At 42.0% G+C, this 14,712-nt stretch overlaps 1 protein-coding gene and 1 long non-coding RNA gene across 8 annotated transcripts in view; one reads left to right on the forward strand and one right to left on the reverse strand.

The window, feature by feature from the left end:
• Positions 1 to 7,445, reverse strand: part of LOC129478962 (uncharacterized) — a 67,190-nt gene extending 59,745 nt beyond the window's left edge. For 2 of the 5 annotated variants that reach the window (XR_010120193.1, XR_010120189.1), the window contains exon 1: positions 1,232 to 6,944. This is a non-coding gene — a long non-coding RNA (uncharacterized lncRNA). Of the gene's footprint in view, positions 1 to 1,231; positions 6,945 to 6,966 lie in introns of those variants that run through there. The other 3 variants (XR_010120190.1, XR_010120192.1, XR_010120191.1) reach the window with 3 other exon arrangements.
• Positions 1 to 14,712, forward strand: part of ASTN2 (astrotactin 2) — a 1,055,774-nt gene that overhangs the window by 823,491 nt on the left and 217,571 nt on the right. The window lies entirely within an intron of this gene.

Here is a 14,712-nt window from a genome sequence, read left to right on the forward strand (position 1 = left end):
CTGTACCCACTCTCAGTTCCCCTATTCTTTCTCTGTCCCTGTTATCATTAATGATAATCTACAACTGAAAAGACACTCCTCATCCCAACACACACACCATCCCATCTCAGATCTTAGACTGAAAATTTTCTCAAGTAAAAGGGAGCAGTTATGGAGGTGAATTTGTATGAGGAATAACTCAAGGTGAAGGACAGCAAGGTCTCTTTTCTCCAGTAGCTGAGAGGATGGTGGCAGCAGTGGCTGTGATGGAGTACTTACATTGTAGATATTTATGAAATCTTGTGGAATTTACTCTTAGTTCCTCATGCAGTGTGGGCCATGGCTGAACCATGCTGTTCATCTGAGAAACTAGAGGGGACCTCACCCGCCCGCTCTCTGCTTACCCCGGGTCAGCCTGAGAGAGGTGATGTCACTGGAAACTAGGCTTTACTCCCTCAGCTAGAATTGGGGGGTGGGAGTGAGGGAAATATGTTTTACAGGGTGAGGTACAAACCCACATGATTGCAAACATCTGGAACTGATATTAGGGGCTCAGAAAATATTTCTATCACTCCAGCTGCTTTCTGGGTGAAAGATTTCTAAAGTCAAAGGCTTCCAAAGGGAAAAGGTACTGGGAGAGTCTTAATCCTGTTCATTCCCCCATGCCACCCAGCCTGCCTTCTATATCACAAAGTTCTTTACAGCTCACAAAGCACACTCATTCATTTCATGAATGTGTGGGGAGCTCTTACTATGGTCTATGTCCTGGGCATGAAATGGTAACAGGACAGGCATAATTCCTGCCCTCATGGAACTTGTAGTCAACAAGGAGAGTGGTACAATTTAGGAAGAAATTGCTGGGATAGCATGGTGGGTGCTGAGATAACTCAGATGCTGTAGGGGCACGGCAGAGAGATTTCAAATTCAGTCCACTGGGGATAATAAAGGCTACTCAGAGAAAGTGGGAAATTGTTTGAGAGTCTGGTTCCAGTAACTAATTATATGGATCAACCTGTCATACACAAGACTATCAACCCCTCACCTGAAGATCACTCCCAAGCTGGTCTTTCTCCCTCCCTGTCACCATCTGTTGCCATTCTTGTCCTTAGTAGCAGCTTCCCATTAGAGATGCCAAGAGAAGAAAATCTGTATTTCTCTCTTCACTCACCAGAATCTCCTTCTAGGCCAGGCAAGAATTATGCTAGGTTGGTACCTACCTTTCATCCAGAGAGTTTGCCCAGATCTATCCTACCTTGTGTCTATGACATTGTTATTCCCCAAAAGGGGAAGTCAAGCTGAATCCAACCTTCATCCTCTTGCCTCAACTGAAACTGGTTCTTTAAGTATTTTAAGTTCCTGGTTTGGAGCTTTCTCTTCGTTTGGGTTCTTGCCATCACAATAGGTAAGGTCAGGGTTTTTGTGGATTTTCTGTCCAACAATCCAGTCTCTCACTTCCTTGATCTGCTCATCTCCAGTGACCATTTCTCTATTCTGCCTCAGCCACCCACTCCTGGGCCACACTGTAGACTTTGTTCTCACATGATATTGTTCCATAAAAAACCTTCAGTTCTAACATCCCACTCTTTGACTATGATCTTTTATACTGTCAGTTTATAGATCTCCCACTCCAGCCATGCCTTTTAACTCATTAGGACTTTCTGTTGCTTGGTAGCATTCCTTTTTCTCCATCTATCAGTTCCAACTTTTCTGTCTGTGATAGAGTCCATGGTTCATATTTCAATCACTGCTTGTATCAGCCTCTCGATCTCCCTTGGCTTTCGGTCTTTTAATTTCCCTACTTAGTCAAACACCTGCACTGGATGCATGCAACTCTCCATCTTCTGTGATGGTACAGTCACGCAGCTACAGAAAAACACAGTTTTGAATATTGTCATCAATGTATCATCAGTCATCAATGTTAACTGGGCTCTTCATGCTTCCATTCAATTTTACTAGGTTTCTCCTGTCAACTTACATTCTTCTTCATCATTCTTTGAGATGGAGGTCTCGCTCTATCACCCAGGCTGGAGTGCACTGGTGTGATCTCGGCTTACCGTAACCTCTGCCTGCCTGGCTCAAGCAATCTTTCTTCCTCAGCCTTCTGAGTAGCTGGGACTATAGGTGCATGCCACCATGCCCAGCTCATTTTTTGTTTTTTTCTGGTAGAGACAGGGGTTCATCATGTTGCCCAGACTGGTCTCGAACTCCTGAGCTCAAGTAATCTGCCTGCCTTGGCCTCCCAAAGTGCTGGGAATTACAAGTGTGAGCCACCACACTCAGCCTTCATCATTCTTAAACCCATAATACCCTATTTTCCCTTTATTCATTAAGAACAATAATGGAGTAGTGTAATTTTTCTCCAAACAATTTAACATCTTTCATGCACACTCTCCCCATTTCCTCCTGATATAATATAGGAGATGTCCTCCTTTCTTTCTAAAGTTAATCTTTTCATTGCAGTATTTCTTATGCCTTCCTAAATTATTAGGAATCTACATATAATCTCTCTCCTTATATCCTATATTTTATATCTCTCCTTCTCTAGTAGATTATTTACATCATTTATATGCTTATAAATTTTTCTTCTTAGAACAAAGACACAAACAAAACATTGCATCTTCCAGCATCAAAATGATCTCTTTCCTTTTCTTTATAAACGCACCTTTTAAAGTATAGCCTACAATGGTTCACTTCATCTTTTCATTCCTCAGCTTACTCCCCTCTGTCTTCTGCTACCACCAAGTTACTAAAACATTTTTCTCCATGAACATTTGTGAACTCTGTCATTAAATCCAATGACATTTTTGGGTCATAAACTTACTTCATATCTCTATGCATTCTACAGGGTCTGAAACATTTGCTATCCTTGGTTTCTTCAGTACTATACCTTCCTGGTTTGGTATCTAACTCTCTAACACCAACTTACCCTCTCTTACAGGGTCCATTTACCTGTTCTTTATCTCGAAGCTCCTTATGTCTTGGTCCTGTGTATTCTTTTCTCAATTTAATCTCTCTCTGGGTTACCACATCTAGTCCAATCATGACAATCAGTGTAGTCATTGCTTTTACATTTGGGTCTCCACCTCATTCTTCGGAACCCCCTAATTATATTCAACTGACTATAAGCATCTGTAATTTGATATCTCACAAGCAATTCAAACTCAACACATTCAAAACTGGATTTGCTATCATCTCCCTACAAGTTTGCTCCTTTCCAATTGCTCATTTACTCTATATAGCTGGTGCCTTTATAAACTAAGTTTCTTAAAGCAGTTATCTTTAACTCTTTTCTCTTGTTCACCTTCGTGTTCAATTTATAACCAGGCTATTTTGCTTTGATCCCCATTATCTCTTAAATTGGCTCCTTTTTATTTCCATTGCCTAATCTAAGCCACTCAACATCTTCTGCGATCGTCTTTTAAACAGTCCTCTCATTAGCCACTTTTCCCTCCCTTTCACTTCTCAACTCTAAAGCCAGAGTTACCTGTTAAAATATACATTTGATCATATCTAGCACAGTAGCTGGCATACCATGGACACTCAATAAATATTTGATGAATAGGTATCTTATTTATAACTATGATTCTTCTAATTTAAACCTTTTAAGAACTTTCATAACTCTTCTAACTTCCAAATGAAAACTTTTTGACACATCATACAAGGTTTGAACAATTGCACTTACCTCCTTCTTCTCTCTAGTATTGATGCTACAGATTTTCTTTCCCACTTGGGTCTGTACACTCAGGTCTCAGTTTAAATGTCACTTATCTGAATCCTTAGATTAGATTTGGCCCTCTCATTGACTATATGAACTTTTAGCATTCTATACTATTCCTAGCTTGGTAGCACTTATTACAATTCTCAATATATTTTGGTTGGTGAAGGCAGGGATGTAGCATTTGCCTTTCTCACTAAAATATTAGCTTCTCTGAAGTGTTGTTATGTTTATCTTTTTTTAATCACCCTATCCCCAGTGCCTAGTACATTGCCAGGCACATAGTAAGCACTCAATATACCTGAAGTGCGAACAGGAAGTAGTGAAATGAAGTGAAGATTGAGGGGCGGGTGGGATCGAAAGCGGTTCAGGTAGAGGAAACAGCACGCACAGTGGCCTTAAGGAATAAAAGGACAGTGGGGCTGCAGTTTAAATTCTGAGTATGGAATTTAAAAAGAAGGGACTATAGGAGGGGTGAAATTATAGAGTGGTTTAAGTCACGGTAAAGAGTAAAAGTTTTATCACCCTGGCTGCTCTATGAAGTATGGATTGAAGGACCTTCAAATCCATTATCTTATTTTATCTACAAATTAGTCCTTCCAAGTAGGAGGACAATATTATCTACATCTACAGATGAGGGAGTTGAGGATAAGTCTTTTGAAGTTGATAGTTGAAGGTCAAACTTCTTATAAGTGTGGAGCTAAGAATTGAATTTACATCTACTGACCATTTAATCTACATTTCTTTATTGCTCATTGCCAGTGTAATGACAGCCAGAGGCAAGAAGCCCGTGGATCAGGGGATCAGGAAGAATGGCTGAGTAGTCTTTTTCTTTTTCTTTCTTTCCTTTTTTTTTTTTTTTTTTTTTTTTTTTTTTGAGACAGGGTCTCACTCTGTTGCCCAGGCTGGAGTGCAGGGGCCCAATCACACCTCGCTGCAGCCTCTATCTCCCGGGCTCAATCAATCCTTCCACCTTATCCTCCTAAGTAGCTGGGACTACAAGCATGCATCACCACTCTTGGCTAGCTTTTGTATTTTTTGGTAGAGATGGGCTTTTGTCATGTTGCCCAGGCTGGTCCCAAACTCCTGGACTCAAGTGATCCACCCACCTTGACCTCCCAAAGTACTGAGATTACAGGCATTAGCCACCATGCCTGACCAGAGTAATCTTTAATATAGAAGTTCATTGCTCTGAGAAATTATTCTGTGTGGCATCGAGGTGTAGACTAGGAGATCCAGGCTATAGGACTAGGGTTTAGTTTCTGTTGTCCACTTGGAGGGATGGCTGACTTTGGTCTGAACACAGCCATTAAATAGCCTGAGGGCGAAGAGAGAAAATAAGAAAAGGGGTACAGTTGTAAAGTCCCTTCCTCCTCCATCTGACATGGGGAGGTGGAAGGGAGGTAAAATTCCCCTCTCAGACATTATTGATGAACTTTGAAAAATATAGATTAATTACTTCTTCATTTTGTCTCGAATCTGTCCTTGTTTTTCTCCCCACTAGGGGCACCTTGTGTATTTCCACTATGACTTCTTCACCAGGCTGTCCTGCCTCTTATCTTGCCCCTATATTCAATCTTCCTTATGCTGCCACTCATATCTGTCCATACCAGTGTTTCTCAAAACACATTTTCCATATGTGAATTGCATCAGGGAAAAATATCAGAACTAAACACAGGTGCTTCTTAGAATTGTTGTGAGCAACAGATGAAATGATATATGTTATCTGTAAGATGCCTGGGGCACGTAGATGATAGCCAATAATCATTCATCCCCTTTACTTTCCCCTCACCTTCCTTTTTGAAAATGAACACAATTACAATACTCTTGCTTATCTGAAATATTGGCTTTAACTTAGAGATAGCAAACCAGTGGCTACATAATGTTTTTAAATATTTGAATAAGTGGCTATCACTTGAAATCTGGATGCTTTTTATGTGAAAATCTGGATTCCTGGCTTCTGCTGGAAAATAGTGAGTTCTGGCAACTTTAGACTCACATTCTCACGTGACAGCAGTAGGCAGGAGAGTTGACTAGCATCTTTCCACTTTAGAGAATGCATGCAAACTCTAGTTCGTCTTAATCCCCTCTTTTAGATTTTCTGACATCCAACCCACTGTATTAACTTATATTATCTGCTTTGCTCTGAAGATATTTGAACGTGTCATCTTTAATTTAGACCAGGGACAGAGGATAGCTTCTCTTGAGAATGTCACCATGCCATGGAATATTTTCCCCTGCCATTTGCCATTATTTAGACAGTGGTATTTGATCTGACTATTCAATAACAGAAATGCCTCATAAAAATAGCTTCCATTTTTAAACGTTCACTGTGTGCCCCACAAGACTCCTAGCTCTGTGAAGGTATCTTCACCTCTGTGAAGGTTCATCTAAAATACCTAGTTCAACTGTATGAATTATCCATCCTCTCCTAGCATAGAGTCTGGTTTAAAGTAGAAGTCTAATGAGTAATCATTAAATGAGAGCACTGAATGAATAAAGTAGAAATGCCATGTTAAGCTCATTTAATTCTCACAATAATTCTATGACGAAGTTACTCTTGTTATTGTCTCTTTACAGAAGTAAAAACCGAGACTCAGAAGTAGTCCACTCAGTCACAGGCATCTAGAATCCTAAAAATATGAGGTTGGTTCAAAAGTAATTGTGGATTTTGCTATTACTTTACTTTCAATGGCAAAAACCACAATTAATTTTGCACCAACCTCATATCCTATCTAGAAGATACTTACAGATCAGTTAAGCCAACCCCCTCTTTTCAAAGATGAAGCAACTGAATCCCAGTGGTGAAGGTACTTCCCGAGTCTCCTGGCAAGTTATGGCCGACACATACATAGGGTCTTCTGGGTTCCAGCCCAGTGTTGTACCCCATACCACCTCCCTCCAGGAGTATCCAGACTTGGATTTATTTAACAATCCCATTCTCACACTTCATAAACTTCCTTTTGACTTCCCTTTTCCTGAGTCATTCTCTCCTACCTCCCAAAGGAGAGATTTTGGGTACTTCCCTGGAGCCATCTGAGATGAGATCAAGGAGCTGTGCTCACATGACCCCAAACTCCACAGGGAGAACTCAATTACCCTGTTCTGATCCAGCCTCACCTACCCCAGTGGGAAAAGGGGAGGGTGGAGTTCCCTGGAAAGAGAGAATTTGGTTATTAACCAACAATGAAGGCAGTACTGTAAGAGAACAATTATGAGCCCTGTTATAATTGCCCTTTAATCTATAATTGCCAGGTTTGTCTCCAACTCACCTTTGGAGTCTGTTGACCCATTAAAAAGCCTCAGGCACAGCTGACATCAACAATGTAGGAGAGCTTTTCAGTACATCAGAGTTCCCTGGGAATACTCACTCCAAGATTCCAAAGGCTTCTTAGAATCACAGAAAATCTGGAACTCTAGTGAACACAGCCCTCTACCCAATGTAGAGATCACAGGTAGCCACCTACTCAATATCCCCTACCCACCCCTCACCTCTCACTCACATTATACAGATGAGAAATGAGACTTAGAAAAGTGACTTGACTGAAGTCATTTAAAGTTCATGAATATAATTCTGTAGCTCCTAGGACATATTAATAGATCAAGGCCAGGTGTGGTGGTTCACGCCTATAATTCTAGCACTTTGGGAGGCCAAGGCGGGCTAATCACGAGGTCAGGAGATCAAGACCATCCTGACCAACATGGTGAAAGCCCGTCTCTACTAAATACAAAAAATTAGCCGGGCATGGTGGCACGCTACTTGGGAGGCTGAAGCAGGGGAATCCCTTGAACCTGGGAGGTGGAGATTGAAGTGAGCTGAGATCGCGCCACTGCACTCCAGCCTGGCAACAAGAGTAAAACTCTATCTCCCAAAAAAAAAAAAAAAAAAAAAAAAATAGATCAAAAGTCATGGAATATTTTGTACCTTCAACATCCACCATTCAAGTGTCAAAGAGTTGGATCACAATGCCTATGGCTTTGGGTTCACTCACTGCACTGATCATGAGTTCTGGGGAGAATTACCTCTGGAAAGGGTACCAATTTCAAAGGCCAGAAAAAGATGGAAGCCATACATTCTAGTAGGCAAGAAAATACATTTTTAAAAAATATAACCATCCTTGAAAGATAATCCCCTTATATTTGGAGAGGAGAACAATATAACCCAAACTCCCTTCTTGAGTTGACTTTTAGGAAGCTGATGACTAACTTGACACGTGAGAGCAGTAACAACACTAGCTTACTTTCTCATCATTAGACACTCCAAGCTTGTTACTTCACATCTACCTCCCTCTGCTTTGAGTTTTCCCCCCTTTCCTCTAGTGATTCCCTTAACTGGAGTTGTTAACTCCTTTATAGCACATGAGTCTTAATCCCATTTTCATCTGCACAGAAAGCCTTTCCTGACCACCTAAATATCAGGTTTCTTCTCTGTCATTTTCTATCACATCCCTCAGTATTACTACCCTTATGTCATTCAGCATTTGTTGAAATTATCTCATTTATTTATGTATTTGCTCATTTACTTTTGATTTGCCTGCCCTTTAAAACACAGCTTTATTGAGGTAAAATTGATATACAAAAATTGCATACATTTAATATATAGATACTGATGACTTTGGACATGTGCGTATATCCATGATGTCATCACCACAAGCAAGATACAAACATGCCCATCACTTCCAGTAATTTGATTTTGTCCATTTATGTGTGTGTGTGTGTACATGTGTGTGTTTGGTAAGAACACTTAACATGACATCTAGCCTCTTAACACATTTTAAAGCACATGATACCATATTAACTATAGGTGCTATGTTTTACAGCAGATTTCTAGAACATACTCATTTTGCATAAGAGAAACTTTATACTCCATTGAAAACCAATTCCTTGTTTTCCCATCCCCAGCACCTGGAAACCATCACTCTATTCTCAGCTTCTTTGACTTTGCCTATTTTAGATACCTCTCATATAAGTGGAATTAGGCAGTATTTGTCCTTCTATGACTGGCTTATTATACTCAGCATAACGTCCTTTAGGTTCATTCATGTCATTTCAAATGGCAGAATTTCCTTCTTTTTTAAGGCTGAATGATAATCCATTGTATGCATATACCACGTTTTTTTCATCCATTTCTTTGTCGATGCACACTTGGGTTATTTCTCTATCTTGGCTACTGTGAATAATGCTGCAGTGAGCATGGGGGTACAGACATCTTTCTGAGATCCTGATTTCAATTATTTTGGATATAAATCCAGAAGTGGGATTGCTGGATCATCTAGCAGTTCTATTTTTAATTTTTTCAGGAACCTCCATACTGTTTTTCATAGTGGCTTCACCTTTCTACATTCCCAACAGTGATAAGAGTTCTCTTGCTCTTGAGCATAAGCTAAGTGTAATCATGCCTTAGGACCTTACTTGTCCCATTCCATGCTGTATCCCTAATAGCAAATATGTAAATTATGCTATTGTCGTATGTCATGAAACAAGACAGTCACACCAGAAGCAGAAAGGTATCTAATGTAAATGGAGCCCAAACAAGAATGAAGCGAGAGTGGCCAGGTGCGGTGGTTCACGCCTATAATCCCAGCACTTTGGGAGGTCGAGGTGGGCAGACCATGAGGTCAGGAGTTCAAAACCAGCCTGGCCAACATAGTGAAACCCTGTATCTACTAAAAATTCAAAAATTAGCCGGGCATGGTGGTGCACCCCTGTAGTCCCAGCTACTCGGGAGGCTGAGGCAGGAGAATCTCTTGAACTGGGAGGTGGAGGTTATAGTAAGCCAAGATCACACCACTGCACTCCAGCCTGGGCAACAGAGTGAGACTCCGTCTCAACAACAACAACAACAACAACAACAACAACAACAACAGGAATGAAGCAAGAGTAATGACATTTGTTAAGTACCTATACCATACCAGAAATTTTGTAAGCATTGTGGGAAGTGTAAAGCTATTAAAGGGAAAGAGAAGACAGTCAGCATTTATTGAACACCTAGATGCCAAGTTATCCTATATAATCATCAAAATTGTTCTGAAAATTAGTATTATCTTCATTTCACATGTGGGAAAACTCAGGTTTAGCGGGGGCATAGTCACTTACTTAAGGGCATAGAAGTATTAAGTGATAGAGTTTGGACTTGAACCTAATTCTTTCTCATTCAGAAATTCTGCTCTTTATCCCTACTCTTGATGGCTTCCAAGGAATCCCTGAAGGGGAAATTATGTATGTATGTGTGTATGTATGTATGTACCGATGTATTTATTTATTTTAATAAAAGGAGAGGAGAACATAGTGAAAAAAACTTGAGGGGGATGTGCTTTTGGCTGAGGGTGTGGGGACCATGCTAGGAGCTATTTTCAAGACAGAAATCATGGGAAGACTTAAGTTCTGAGTCGGGTCATATCCTGAGCCAGGCACTGCAAGTCACCATGTTTTATGCATTGGGTGCAGATGTTCTGTCATCATTGCATGATGAATCATGCCTTAGGAAGGTCAGATCTGGCTGTTCTGCAGCAGCTGAGCTTCTCAAAGGAGTTCTGGGCCCATAAAATAGGGAAGCAGGGATGATGGAAATGACATCCAAGGAGTACTGTTAACTGGCTGAACATAAAGTGACTGCAAAATCGAATATCAGTGAGACTGGACTCTTCTGATGTTCCTCACCTACTATTAGCTACGTAGACAGTCTTGATAATTATATAGTTTATAAGTGAGGTTCTTCTCCACATGTAGAGTTGATACTAGTGGCTTGTATTTTAAAATTTATTTCTAGCTGACAAACAATTATTGACTATGAGTTCTAATTACTGGGGAAATTCCAGAGACAGGTCTAACTGTAATTCAAGGTAGAAGATGTGTACTCATTCTATTTTGTTTTTGTTTTGATAACCCTAAAACAGAGCTTGAGCACAGATTAGGTAGGTATCCATAGGAAACAGTTATGAAGGATCATGAACAGGACCCAGAAGGGGAAAAAGTCAGTACAGGGATGTGTTCACAAGATTACTATTGATGTATTGAGGCTCTTGCTGGCTTACAGATGCAAAGCTAGATTATGTCTTCTCTAGCTCCCTATCTCAATTGTTTAAAGATTGGTGTTTCTTAGACTTCTAGGTTAGACTTGCTCATATGAGCTGAGAGAGGTCCCACGGCATCATTGAAGGCCTTGGGGCAGGAAGTGCAAAGATATACCTGGCATATATTCAAGGAGGAAGGTCTTGGGGCAGCACAAAGTGAGTTTGAACTCACATTGGAACTGTCCATTGCAACTGAGGCTGAAATCAGAGGATAAGGATGTGCGGCCTTTGTGAATAAAGTGGGCTTTCATCTCAACCTGGAAGGATGGAAGGGATTTCAATAATAGAGAACAAGTAAGAGGAAATTCAGACAGATGGAAGAGCATAAAGCAAGAAAAGCATGAAGATGGAAATGAAAGGTGCCTGGAGAAGCATAGAATGAGTGAGACTGGAATTTGTGGTCAAGTGGATGAAAGCCTTGAAGGCTAGGCTATGATATCTGAAGTTGATTCTTTGGGCACTTGAGAGTGATGAAAGTTGTTTATGGGCCTAAGTTGTGATTAGAATACACTTCCACTCTCAGTTAAGAATGGCTAGATGCAGGTGAAGTATCACAGGTGGTTGTAGTATAGAGTAGGCTCTGCCAGACTTGGCTTGCATAGGATCTTGGCAGCAGAACAGAGGATATAATTTCAGCAAGTGAAATGAAGGTAAAGATATAAAGCAGGTTACCTCCCTTCAGACATTCTCTTCCTTTAACATACATGTGCAGAATGGCATTAGCATTCTACTCCACCAACTGGGACAGTTTGATAATTTTTATTAATGTGTGGCCTGCTGAGTTACCTCAGCCTTCATCCATCAAGCCCTGTATCATGCCTTCGGCCCATGCCCAGTGCCTCAGAAGCCCATATATCATCCCTTCAGGCAGGGAAGCAGATTCCCTTTTATCTCCCTTGCAAAAGCACAGATGTTACCGCACCCAGCCTTGTCTGGGGTTCAGGCACTGCTTCTCCCTAAATGACCTCCTTGGAATCTTCATTCCCATTGCATTCCAGACAGACAGGCTTTTCTTTTGTTCCTTCACTCAAGAGCTGCCTCCACCCCACTCTTCTAATTCATGTGTCATGGGCAACATATTTGTGTTGCCACATCTGCCTTGTCCCAGCTGCTGAGTCCATTTGCAAGGCAGATATTAATGTTAATCATTGCCTGAAAAATTTTAGACCATGACATCCTGATGAACAGCTCATTGTTAGACTTCATCCACATCTCATCTTTATCATTGGGAGAAGGAAGGCAACATTATGAAGGGAAAAGATCCATGAACTGGGTTGTAGGAGACTTGGTTCTAATGCTGAATCCCTTTGCGATCTTGAGATTCCCATCTATGGGCCTCAGTTTCTGTATCTGTGAAGCGAAGCGGTTGAATTCAATCATCTTTGAGACCTTTCTATCTCTAAGGTTGTATGACGTTCAGCCTTTAGGGATATTAAATACATATAGTCACCCCTCTGTATCTGTGAGTTTTGCATTCATGAATGCAACCAACCTCAAATGGAAAATACCTGAAAACATTTTCCACAGAGTTTTAAAAAGCAAAACTTGAATTTGCTGTATGCCCAGTTGATATGGTTTGGGTCTGTGCCCTCACCCAAATCTCATGTAAAATTGTAATCGCCAATGTTGGAGGCGAGGGCTGGTGGAAGGTGATTGGATCTTGGGGGAGCATTTCCCGTTTGTGGCTGTTCTTGTGATACTGAGTGAGTTATCCTGAGATCTGGCTGTTTAAAAGTGTGTATCACCTCCCCCTTCTCTCTCCCTCCTGCTCCAACCATGTGAGATGTGCCTGCTTCCCCTTCATCTTCTGCCCATGATTGTAAGTTTCCTGAGGCCTCCTCAGCCACGCTTCATGGCTGTGGAACTGTGAGCCAATTAAACCTCTTTTCTTTATAAATTGTCCATTCTGAGTTATTTCTTTATAGCAATGCAAGAATGGACTAATACACTGGTACTATGTTAAATCCACATGAATGAAGTGATTGTAGACATTGTATTAGGTTTTATAAGTAATCTAGACATGATTTAAAATTTAAGGGAGGATGTGCATAGGCTATATGCAAATACTATGCCATTTTATATAAGAGACTTGAGCCACTGCAAATTTTGGTATCCAAGGGGGTACCTGGAACCAATTCCCCATAGATACTGAGGGCCAATTGCACTATTATCTCTTCTTTCATTTATTTGTGGCAGAATGTCTTCATTTATTTTTGAAATTTCTATGGAAGTATAACATTCCCACATAAAAATGCACTTATCGTAAGTACATATGTTGATGTAATTTTATGAAGTGAACACAGCCATGTAACCAGTACCCAAATCAAGAAACAAATTACCAGCCTCACAGAGCCCACTTTGTGCTCCCATTCAGTTATAGCCTCTTCCTGAAAGTTAAAACACTATCCTTACTTCTAATGCCATAAATAGATTACTTTTGCCTGTTTTCAAACTTGATGCATTAAAAAAGTTATCCAATATGCATTATGTTTTTTCTAGCTTCCCATGCTTATCACACTACAGGATCCATTCATATTGTTGGGTAGAGTCATAGTTATTATTATTTCTCTTGTTCTCAGGAGTAGCTGCCATTTAAAAAGCTGATAGATGTTTTTATATCTAGAGGTAGCAAATTAGCTTGAGGCTGCACTCGGCTCATGCTACCAGCCTGGATCCCATGCCTGCCAAGGGCGAGCCAGACATGGAGTGGTGAGGGGTGTGTGAGCTAGTGGGTATGGGGTCCAGCTACTACACATAGTCAGGCACTCTGGCTGCAGAAGGGCAGGTGGCTCCAGGTGCCGGCATGGGTGCCAGCTCCCTGTGAGGCTGCAGCTGGACCAGGTGTACCACAAGCAGCTTCCATGGCTGGCACCAGGGAACATGGTGGCATCTGGAAGCTTGGAGATACCAGAGCCCCAAAGAGGGTGTCATGGCCCTGGCTCAGGGAGCTCCTAGGTCTGAGATCCCTGAAGGGCTGCAGCTCTTCTCTCCTTCTCATTGCCTGCAATGTGGTGAGCAAGGGGTGTCTTTCAACCCTGTTTGTGTTACAGCTTTTTCAGCTCTGCCATTTGGCAAGCCTCGAATTCTTGTCCTGCTTCCAGGAAAAATAAGGTACACAGACACGTGAAGGGTACGCAAGGTGAAGAGAAGCTTCATTGAGTGACAGAACAGCCCTCAGGAGACTTGAAGTGGGTAGCTCCTTTCTGAAGGCAGGTCATCCTGATGAGTGTCCAGCTCTCTAGCTCTCAGCAGAGAGGAGACCTACAATGGGTCACTGCTTTCCATGGGCAAGTCGAGGAGACCCAAAACTCCTTCCTGGGTAGCTCAATCCTGTAGCTGCTAGTCCTGACATCTATCTGAGTCTGGCTGAGTCTGGGGTTTTTATGGGCTTCAGGGAGGAGGAACTGTATACTGATTTGTCCATAGGTGTCCATGGTCAGGTCTGGAAAAATCACTGTAAGTTCTCACTCTGGTCCATAGATCTGGCAGTCCAGCCCCCAGGGTTCAGGCCATCGCAGGCCTGAAGGTGGGCCTTCACTGGGGACCTGCCCTTTTCCACACAGGAAACTGTCTGCCTCCTGCTGCCATCAACCTGCCATCCCTGGCACCAGGTTGTTCATACTGAGGGGTGCCTGCCAGCTCGTGCAGAGCTGTCCCAGCCCCTTTCCCATGCTTATTGGCACCCAAAGTCTTGAGAGGGCCAAGGCAACAGGGAGCTGGCATGTCAGCACTGCCCTGAGCTCACATGCACCCAGACAGGTCACAACAGTGCCCGGGCCCAACCTCAACTTTGATCTGAAATTGGAGGGGCTGCTTGAAGCGGGGAGAGGCCAGGCAGTGGGAGCAGGCATTTCTGAGCCTGTGGGGGAAGGGGGTGATCCCCAGGTCCCTGAGACTGCAGGAATGCCTGGATCCACAGCTGCAACTGTGTGGCCACACTGCGCC

Source organism: Symphalangus syndactylus, chromosome 3 (assembly GCF_028878055.3).
Source record: "Symphalangus syndactylus isolate Jambi chromosome 3, NHGRI_mSymSyn1-v2.1_pri, whole genome shotgun sequence".
Lineage (NCBI taxonomy): Eukaryota > Metazoa > Chordata > Mammalia > Primates > Hylobatidae > Symphalangus > Symphalangus syndactylus.